Source organism: Dreissena polymorpha, chromosome 4 (genome assembly GCF_020536995.1).
Source record: "Dreissena polymorpha isolate Duluth1 chromosome 4, UMN_Dpol_1.0, whole genome shotgun sequence".
Taxonomy (NCBI): Eukaryota; Metazoa; Mollusca; class Bivalvia; order Myida; family Dreissenidae; genus Dreissena; species Dreissena polymorpha.
The window spans coordinates 11,721,268-11,731,913 of record NC_068358.1 but is presented as its reverse complement, the minus strand read 5'-3'; the positions used below and the strand labels follow the sequence as shown (position 1 = coordinate 11,731,913).

At 38.3% G+C, this 10,646-nt stretch overlaps 2 protein-coding genes across 2 annotated transcripts in view; both read right to left on the bottom strand.

Annotated features, from left to right (window-relative positions):
• Positions 1 to 10,646, bottom strand: part of LOC127879036 (uncharacterized) — a 465,202-nt gene that overhangs the window by 8,952 nt on the left and 445,604 nt on the right. The gene's annotated exons all lie outside the window — the stretch shown is intronic.
• Positions 1 to 10,646, bottom strand: part of LOC127879042 (uncharacterized) — a 484,339-nt gene that overhangs the window by 210,312 nt on the left and 263,381 nt on the right. The gene's annotated exons all lie outside the window — the stretch shown is intronic.

Below are 10,646 nucleotides of genomic sequence, written 5' to 3'. Positions count from 1 at the left end.
TACCTGTGCGAGGTATATAATTAATCGCTGTGACCGGTATGTATCGTAATTCTTAGCCTGCCAGAGGCCCTAATATAAATGTTTCTCACGTTACTGGAATGTTTCTATCAGAAACTTTAGCTTAATAACATCTCTTCAAAGATAAGGTTACATGGCCCTGTTATATAACGTATCTTGAGACCAGTTAAGTTGCGTCTGAATTTTGATCAAGATCCTAATGTCAATTAATTTAACCCATGTTATACATTGTCATAATTCCAAACGTATGAGCCCCAGAGCTCCAGATAAGGTTTTGTGAAATTCTTAAATTACTACCAGATTTTCAAAAAGAATTCTTAACTCTAAAATTTTATTCTTAACGTTGCTACTAAGTTTTGGAAAATAATTTTTATTTTTTCTAAATGACCTAAAAATAAATAATAATGGTTATTTTCATGCAAAAAAATCAAAATAAACATACTAGCAACTTATTTCTACGAGTTTAACAGTGTCTTTTCAGTGTTATCAATTTTTTTTCAAATACCTTCATATGCCCAAACTGTGCTTAGATTGCATGCCTTAGATGAATGTTTACATATTTCACAATTAAAACGGGTCTCCCCTTCAATCTTTTCAACGATTAGCCACGGGACTTGTCCCTTCCACTCGTTCAATGTTTTTTGTGTGTTTAAGTTTGGACCCGTCGTGTCGCGTTTTTGTTTAGCTTTTCGACTGTGTCGGCAACTGAACATACAGCATCGTTTAAGATCTTTTATATAATGTCTTTCTAAACATTTAACTTCGGCTCACTTTGCGTACAATATGTTAAAAGCGTGTTTTTGGACGCTTTCCAGTTTTTTAGGACGCTCTCTGGGCGCCGCCATTGTTTTTTGACAGATAGACTGTATACGCCGCTTTTATTGGAAAAAAAATGCGCTTTGTTTAACAAACCCGAAAACCATTCTATATAAGCCACCGCAACAGATCTTTAATACGTGAAAAAGAGCTCAATAAAAATCGATACGAACCGATGTAAAAAATAATATTCGTAACTTGATTTTGTAATTCTTAATGGAACGACAAGATTTTAAAATAAATGCGTAACGGACTTGAAAATAATTCGTAATTACGAAAATACGACCCTTATCTGGAAGCTCTGAGCCCGTATGAATTTGCACTTACCCAAAGTTCTCTTTTTCGAAATACCAAACCAACCAACCGATTTCACTGAAGTGACCCCAAGAAACCTTATTGTCGCCATACAAACCCAGGTACAAAATTCTAATGCAATGGCCAAACTTTTTCAACATGTCGACGTTCCAAAACATGACCCACGGCCAATCCAGTGACACAAAGTTCTTCACACCACCGATATACTAAACCAAGACTTCAAGTGTAAGTGCCGTGAAACCTATATTCTACGCCGTCGATATGCAAAACCAAGAAACCCCGTGCCAATTCAGTAACATAATATATATGCCAACCCATACCCCTTTGTCAAATCAGCGACACCAAGGCCCACGCCGCCGATATGGTAAGCAAATCCTCCAGTGCCAAAGTAGTGACCCTATGTTCCACACCGTCGATATGGTAAGCCGACACTCGGTGCCTTTGTAGTGACACCATGTTCCATACCTCCGATATGGTAAGCCAAGACTCCAGTTCCAATGTCGTGACACCATGTTCCACACCGCCGATATGGTAAGCAAGACTCCAGTGCCTATGTAGTGGACACCATGTTCCAAAACCGCCGATATGGTAAGCCAAGACTCAAGTGCCTATGTAGTGATACCATGTTCCGAACCGCCGATATGGTAAGTCAAGACTCCAGTGCCTATGTAGTGACACCATGTTCCGAACCGCCGATATGGTAAGCCAATACTCCAGTGCCTATGTATTGACACCTTGTGCCACAACGCCGATATGCTAAGGCAAGACTCCAGTTTCTATGTAGTGACACCATGTTTCACACACCGCCGATATGGTAAGTCAAGACTCCAGTTCCTATGCAGTGACACCATGTACCCACAACGCCGATATGCTAAGGCAAGACTCCAGTGCCTGTGTATTGACACCATGTTCCACCACCGCCGATATGGGAAGCTAACACTACAGTTCCTTTGTAGTGACACCATGTTCCACACCGCCGATATGGGAAGCCAAGACTCCAGTGCCTTTGTAGTGACACCCATGTTCCACGCCGCCGATATGGAAGTCCAAGACTCCAGTGCCTTTGTAGTGACATCATGTTTCACCCACCGATATGGGAAGCCAAGACTCCAGTGCCTTTGTAGGGGACACCATGTTCCACACCACCGATATGGGAAGCCAAGACTCCAGTGCCTTTGTAATGACATCATGTTTCACACCACCGATATGGGAAGCCAAGACTCCAGTGCCTTTGTAGTGACACCATGTTCCACACCACCGATATGGGAAGCCAAGACTCCAGTGCCTTTGTGATGACATCATGTTTCACACCACTGATATGGGAAGCCAACACTCCAGTGCCTTTGTAATGACATCATGTTCCACACCGTCGATATGGTAGACCAAGACCCTTGTGCCTATGTAGTGATACCATGTTTCACACCACCGATATGGTAAGCCAAGACTCCAGTGCCTTTGTAGTGTTACCATGATCCACACTGTCGATATGGTAACCAACACTCCAGTTCCTATGTAGTGACCCCATGGTAGACTAAGACTCTCATGCCTTTGTAGTGACCCCATGTTCCACACCGCCGATACGGTTAGCAAACACTCCAGTTCCTATGTAGTGACACTATGTCCCACACCGCCGATATGGTAAGCCAAGACTCCGGTGCTTTTGTAGTGACACCATGTTCCACACCGCGGATATGGTAAGCCTGGTCTCCAGTTCCTATGTAGTGACACCATGTTCCACATCGTATAAACGCCAAACGAAAGACCCTAGCGTCAATGCAGTAACACCAGCTTCTATAGCATCGTTATGTCAAACTAATGCAACTTGGTCGTATGCGCACGACACCCATACACACTTTTCCCCAGTGATTGATGAGGACAATACACAATAAAGACACGGAAACCTACATGGTTTGGCTACATTTGCATGGCAGGTCTTGAGAGCGAGCTTGAATCATCTTCGCCAGTTATGAGTGTATTTAATTATATTAACAATCGAACGCATGCTCATTACCGAGACAAGACTAGAATCTTGCTTCATGTTGAGCGATAATAGTAATTTTATAACTACAGGGGCATTGAAGAATACAATAATTGCGTTTTGTCTCACTTACTATGTAGCACATGATCTAATTTTCAGATGCTTAAGTATGAGGAATGCGATTGCTATGCTCGACAATCACGCACGACTTTTCATTCAATGAAAATAACAATAGTAATGAAATTCAACAAAACATAATAATCATAACAGCAAATGTGAGCAATACGACGTTTGCAACGTCATTATTTAAATATCTTATGTTAACAAGAGATAGGCCCTGCTGTTTTAGACGTATGTAAACATACAATTATTATAGAAAACAACAACACAGTATGATCATATACATAAACAAACCTTTTTCCACGTGTGTCGTCTTCATGTGTCCCATCTAGGCTGGTAGACTGCGTCACTTGCGCGTGCACGGGGTTCCATATACAGAGTGTGACACAGTGTGACACAAAGCGACACAGTCCTCCGCTGATTGTGACGGAGTTCACATTTCCAAAAACATTCACAAGCGCATGGTTGTCAAAATAATCCGACAATGGCATTGGTCAAATAGTACACACATTTTAGCTCTAGTATCACAATATTCAGATGTGGATTTTAATTAACGCAATATCAAATATCTGCTTGCCAATGCATTACTTTTTCAATATAATTAAACCTTTTATTACTCGTTGAAATGCAAGTGGCAAAAACATGCCCCAAAACACAACAGTGTTCACAGTTATACTGTTTCTCACACTTATTTGTAATATTGTATGCGTTTGTTTTCCATTTTTCTATGATCCACATAACACCTGAATATACACTTATTTCGAACAAAACCCGCAATTTCCGTTCACCGTTCACATGCAACAGTAAATCACGTGCTATCACAAGTTTGTACCCAAAGGACACTCAAGTATTGTACCGTATCTACATTCAGACGTTCAGTGTTCGACGTCCAACGGGAACGCCGACTAACAGCGCTATACAGGACCGGGCCACCTAGCGTTGAACGCAATCTAACTCTGTTCTCGGTACCTAATTGTTTCGCTTTACCTGGTACGATATACGGGGGTCTGGTAAACATTGCGATTTTCGGAGAGGCAAGCCGGGAGCTGATAGCGGCTGATGGAAGAAACCCGAGCACCTAAGTGCACTGAGCGACCACTGTGGCGTAGTATTCATTATAAAGTCAATACTCAACAGTCATGTTGTTGTTCGCAACTCTATTATGTCCTGGGAGTCTACACGATCGGTTCGGTAGTATGTAACGCCGAGAAAAAAAATGTCATACAATCAAATTATCGATGTCAATCAAACAATTCGAGAGAGTGATCAATACGGCGAGTGAGGCGTTTTAAGCAGTGCGATTTATCAAGATTTGAAAATGTGGGGACTTCGTATAAAGTTGCATGCTACGAATCAGTAATAATCGAGACTATCAATCATTTCAGGAATTCCGTAAGAGCCGTCACATGAAAAAGTTTCGCATATAATTTGCATACACACACACACACACACACACACACACATATATATATATATATATATATATATATATACACATGTTGAGAGAAAATATTATGTTTAACAATAAAGAACATATATTAAATAAAATTATATATTTTTTATTCGTTTTGATGTCTGTCATTTTTGCCACACGGCATTCTACGCTTTTAACGTTTTGATTTGTCTCTAGGCGGGAATATTCTACAGATATTTCCCTGACATTCGGGAACAGTAACCTTATTTCTCTGAAATCAACCAGAGACAAAAAAGTCGATCAAGGATTTATGAAAGGTTGACGGCGTTTGTTGAGGGTTGACAGAGCGAAATGTCACCATCAAGGTAGTCACTATTTTGTTTTAGCACAACAACAAGTAACTTATTTATCCATAACAATACATAAGTACTGAATAAGTTCACATTGAACAGCTAAATAAACCTTTCGTACTTTACAATACAGGGTGTGGTCACTTAGCGTGTAAAGTTATATTTAGACGTGTCACGCTTACAAGAAGGGTCGTTACTTCTCCGCATATATATAATAATCAGTAATAAACAAGGCATATTACATTCTTAACAAATCTTGAATTGATACTATGTTTATAAATAGTTTGTATTTAGAACAGAAATGTGTAGTGTATTCTGAAAATATATAAGCAGTGGCGACGCTTTTGAACTGGATGTGCATCGTGACATAGAAGTCTTAATGTGTTGTGAAAGTGTCTGTGTCTGTTTGTTGCTTATCACCTTCGGATTTAAATGATTTCAGCTTCCGGGCTACTGCAGCGTGGAGAGCATTTTTATACTCTGTATAAGATGAAACGAACGAAAGATTCAGCAATCTACAATTGTAAGTAGGTTTGATTTGTTCTTAACATGTTTCGCTTTAAATAAAAAATCGCAAAATGTACTTCAATTCAGCCACGATTAAAGTGATATTATGGGCATTTTTCACTGTTAAATTTAGCTGAAAATAATTAACAGGTCAAAAAGTTAGTTAAAATGTGGTAACTGACCAATTATCTGCAACTCATCTTGCTACCAGTTGTTTATAAAAAATATATATTATATTCGATATTTTACATGACTCACCCAGTCCTCTAAACCGAATTGATCCGTGAAACAAAATAGTGTCTTTGTGTCGTATGAAGAATCTGCAACTAAAACTTAATTTAGATTCACATCGTACATCGAATCATTTCTGTCACAGTTGTCAAAACGAAAGTACGGTTGATATTCAAATGCATAATTTTTCTCTTTCCGGGATATTGTTTTAGTATGCTGATGCTGCATTAACAAATATAAGTGTATATGAAGTGAAAACTCCAAAAATAAACAACGGTTGCGATAAACACCTATAAACTGTTAAGATGCCCACGATATCACTTTAATTGGTAAACAATATACAGATGTATACAAACAATCACAACCCATTCGGGAACGTGAGGACCTTAATGAAGTGTTTGCCTGGATATTGAGCATTTAATTCGAAAAACGTCGCTAATGTCTTGATATCTAACGTTTCCTTTCGTAATCTGCAAGTTGCTGCATTAAAAAACAAAAACATTGGCTTCTAGTTGATCTACAAGATATTTTTTGCAATATAGTCTAAAGTTAATTTCTGAAACATAAATCAAGACATAGCGCATTTCATGCTTTTAACAATAATTACAGGTTACAAGGAACATTTTGCTCATGCATAAGATAAATAAGAAATATCTTTAAAAAGACATTAGTCGTATATCCTGACATTGAACTAAAGGTTTTACTTTTTTAAGTTATTAAATTAAAAACAAAGGGCTTTTCAAAGGTTTAATTAATGTTGTGTTCTTTGTTTTCACTTAATATTCGCATATCCACCATATGAAATAATTGTTATGAAGTGCACGTGTATTAAACTACATAATAGAGTTCGTATCACATTTTACTCCGTGAGATCACATACTATGTGTCCTCACATGACTTATTATGCATTTATTTCTTCGTAACCGAAACATATCGCATGTTTATATGAAATAAAGGCGCAGTTTTTTTCCCGCACATTCAAATAACACTGTTACATCCGCGTCATGCGAAAATTAGTCTTTTGGGATATGCGACCAGCGTAGCTCAAGCCCAGCCTGCGAAGTTGCGTGTTACATCCTATGCTACAAATACGTTGTGATGTTGCTAATGTTCCGGGGGATTATGATCAAATCGGCCAATGGAATGAATGGAGTGTATTCATTCGGGTCTGCTGGCGTAATGTAAAGGTCATCTAAGCTGAGTAAAACTGCTACTCCGAAAAAACACCGTTTGGTCAGTAAATGATACAAATTAGTTACTACAAGTTAGATACGTTAGAAGATGCCCCTGTTAAATTTTCCATGTAAATACAATATACCGTGCACAACCATCATAATAAAATTAATGCATTTTTTAAACAGAATATGGTGACTGTGTGCACCGTGGTTTTATGACTGGGAATGTATGTGCACTGTCATGGACCAAATGTTTAACCGAATTGATAATTTGAGAGGTAAGTTTAAGGAACGTATATGATGTCGCTTTGATCAGATTTCGTTTTAAGTTAATCCATGTAGAGTTTCATGCATGTTTTGCTGAATAAACAGGATTTCGAACCCGGGACTTGGTTTTAACCGGCGTTATACTCCTCGTCGTGACTAGTTCCAGGACGTATGCAGACAGGCGTTAATGATATGACAGGGTGTGCGCCCAACAGGATCAGCTAAGTGGATTAGCAGACCACTGTACGAATTGTTCAGAATGTATTCGCGAATTACATTCAGTCGGCTCGGCTAATTGGAAAACCGCGTGACTCCATGTCTGTTAATAAATGTTCAAAAGAAACGCCCATTTATTTAGCCGAAAATAGTTTCCTCGACTGGGCTCAATGGTTCGTATTTATGTATACCAAACCAGACGGCCCTAGTGTGCTTTTAAATAGACTAGCGTGGTTCAAAAGAAGTTATGTACATATTTGCATTCTAGAACAAGGATTAGTAATAAATGTACAAATATTCACAGAAAAAAACGTGGAGTAAAATAATTTACAGGCATTTATATATTATTTAGAAAATAATTCTGCTAGTCCGATGCGTTTTTCCACGGTGCATTATAACGCCGCATATTTGTGATTGTCACCGCATGCACGTTCGAACAGATACGTTTATATATTGTTTTAAGGCACAACAAACATATGTACGCGGACCTTGCTGCAAAAAAGCATATTTGCATCGCATAAACTACGCCCATATAACATACTAATGATCTTAAGCACACTTAAGTATACTGCAGAGTACTACGGAATATATACCTAATGTACACCGGATTTTGTCGGGGAACCTTTAAGCGTATTTCCCGCACGCGGGGTACATTGTAGTATATTTAAGATTACCATACGTACTGTTAATTAGTCCTTTTGAGCAAGAATATATGGCGACGTGTATATTCGGCATTGCACGGTATAACTCTAGCAGAGTAAGAGCAAAAATGCCGATAAGTAGAACGTTCCATTATTGATAAACGTACACGTTTGAACTTTCATTAGTTACATATTGATTGCAAAGACTATGTAAAAATATTTTTTGTAAATGTGCTTCTTAAAGTGATATTATGGACATGTAACAGTTTATAGGTGTCTATCGCAACCGTTGTTTATTTTTGGTGTTTTCACTTCATATACACTTATATTTGTTAATGCAGCATCAAGATACTAAAACAATATCCCGGAAAAAGAAAAATAATGCATTTCAACCGTACTTTCGTTTGACAACTGATCACGCATGTACAATGTGAACCTAAATTTAGTTTTAGTGCAGATTCGTTTATACGACACAAAGACACCATTTTGTTTTACATATAATTTCGGCTTACAGGACTGGGTGGGTCACGTAAGATATATAATATACAATATATTTTTATAAACAACTGGTAGCAAGACGAGTTGCAGATAATTGGTCAGTAACCACATTTTAACTTACTCTTTTGACCTGTTAATTCTTTTCAGCTCAATTCAACAGTGAAAAATGCCCATAATATCACTTTAACTTTTTTTTAGGTGACTTAGATACATGTACTTTAAGAACAAATTTTATCACAAAACGCGATTGCAGCTGTCAGTGTATACCTACTAACAGTTCCCTGAATAAGTATAATAACGCATTATACAACATTATCTATAACTTATTTACAGAGGATTTATTGGTTTTGAAAGACAATCATTACACAAAGTAAGATACAATTTACAAAGCAAGTATTGCCAAACATTCATTTTTACATGCCATTTAAAATCTTCCTTGAAGTTTGAAAAGTTAGCACGAAATAGTCACCAGTAACTGTGTGCAAAAGCTGAAAATAACGGCACCACAAACGCCTGTTTGTCGCCTTTCCAGGAGACTCATTCAACAAACAGAGACGTAAGGACGAGCGCCTGCTGGCAGCGGAATTTAGAGTGAACAGAGTAAGTAAACTAGTTTACGACATCGAACACCTTTTTTCAGTATGTATAAACACGTCACTACGGGATATTTCTCGAATAAAAGAAACGTAATCCTCTGTTATATTAATACAATTATAATTTATTATGCGTGCTGCACGGTAAGACAGATACAAAATCGATTTTGTACAGTGTTTTTGGCATGCAAACAACGCCGTCAAGTTACTCCATGTAATGTCCACCTACATAATCCATTAACTAAGTGTAAAATTGTCTGCATATATGTCTTTTGCACGATTGTGCCATGTGGCTTAGGCTGTTGTATATTGTAACTTACCAATTGCCAGGACTGTGGTTTAAGTCTCGTTGTGGTACTAAAACGCTGTGGTATTTTCTTGTTAAAACAAGGGCTGTTTGTAAGACATGCATGCCCCGAATATGGGCTTCAGTTGTAGTGTGAATACGTTTTTTGTCACTGTGACCTTGACCGTTGACCTAGTGACCTGAAAGTCAATAGGGGTCATCTGCCAGTCATGATAAATGTACCAATTAAGTTTCATGATCCTAGGCCTAATTATTCTTGAGTAATCGTCAGGAAACCATTTTACTGTTTCGAGTCACTGTGACATTAACCTTTGACCTAGTGACCTGAAAATTAATAGGGGTCATCTGCCAGTCATGATCTATGTACCTATGAAGTTTCATGATCCTTGGCGTAAGCATTCTGGAGTTATCATTCGGAAACCATTTTACTATTTCGAGTCACTGTGACCTTGACCTTTGACCTAGTGACCTGAAAATCAATAGGGGTCATCTGCCAGTCATGATAAATGTTCCTATGAAGTTTCATGATCCTAGGTGTAAGCATTCTTGAGTTATCATCCGGAAACCATTTTACTATTTCGGGTCACTGTGACCTTGACCTTTGACCTAGTGACCTGAAAATCAATAAGGGTCATCTGCCAGTTATGATCAATGTACCTATGAAGTTTCATGATCCTAGGCCTAAGCGTTCTTGAGTTATCATCCGGATACCATCTGGTGGACGGACCGACCGACGGACGGACCGACCGACATGTGCAAAACAATATACCCCCTCTTCTTCGAAGGGGGGCATAATAAGTACTGCCAGGCATTAGTATCTACCCATTTAAATTCACAGTGCTACAAGTATATCCGTGTTTAAATACGCACTGCTATGAGAATCTCCTCCTTTATTGTTTAAATACGTAGTGCTGGGAGTATCGCCTTTCAATACGCACAAGTTTCTCCTGCGACTGCTTTGAGTGTCTCCTCCTTTACTACGCAGTGCTGCAATTATCTCATCGTTTAAATACGAAGTGTTAATATGTGTATCTCCTTGTTTTAATACGCAATGCAACTCAATTAAATACGTATTGTGATGAGTATCCCCTCGTGTAAGAACTCGTTTAAACACGTAGGTGTACCCTACGTGTATTCACTAGCATATTTAAAATTAAAGTTACAGCTTGTAAAAGAACCTGTAAAACTGTAAATTTAAAG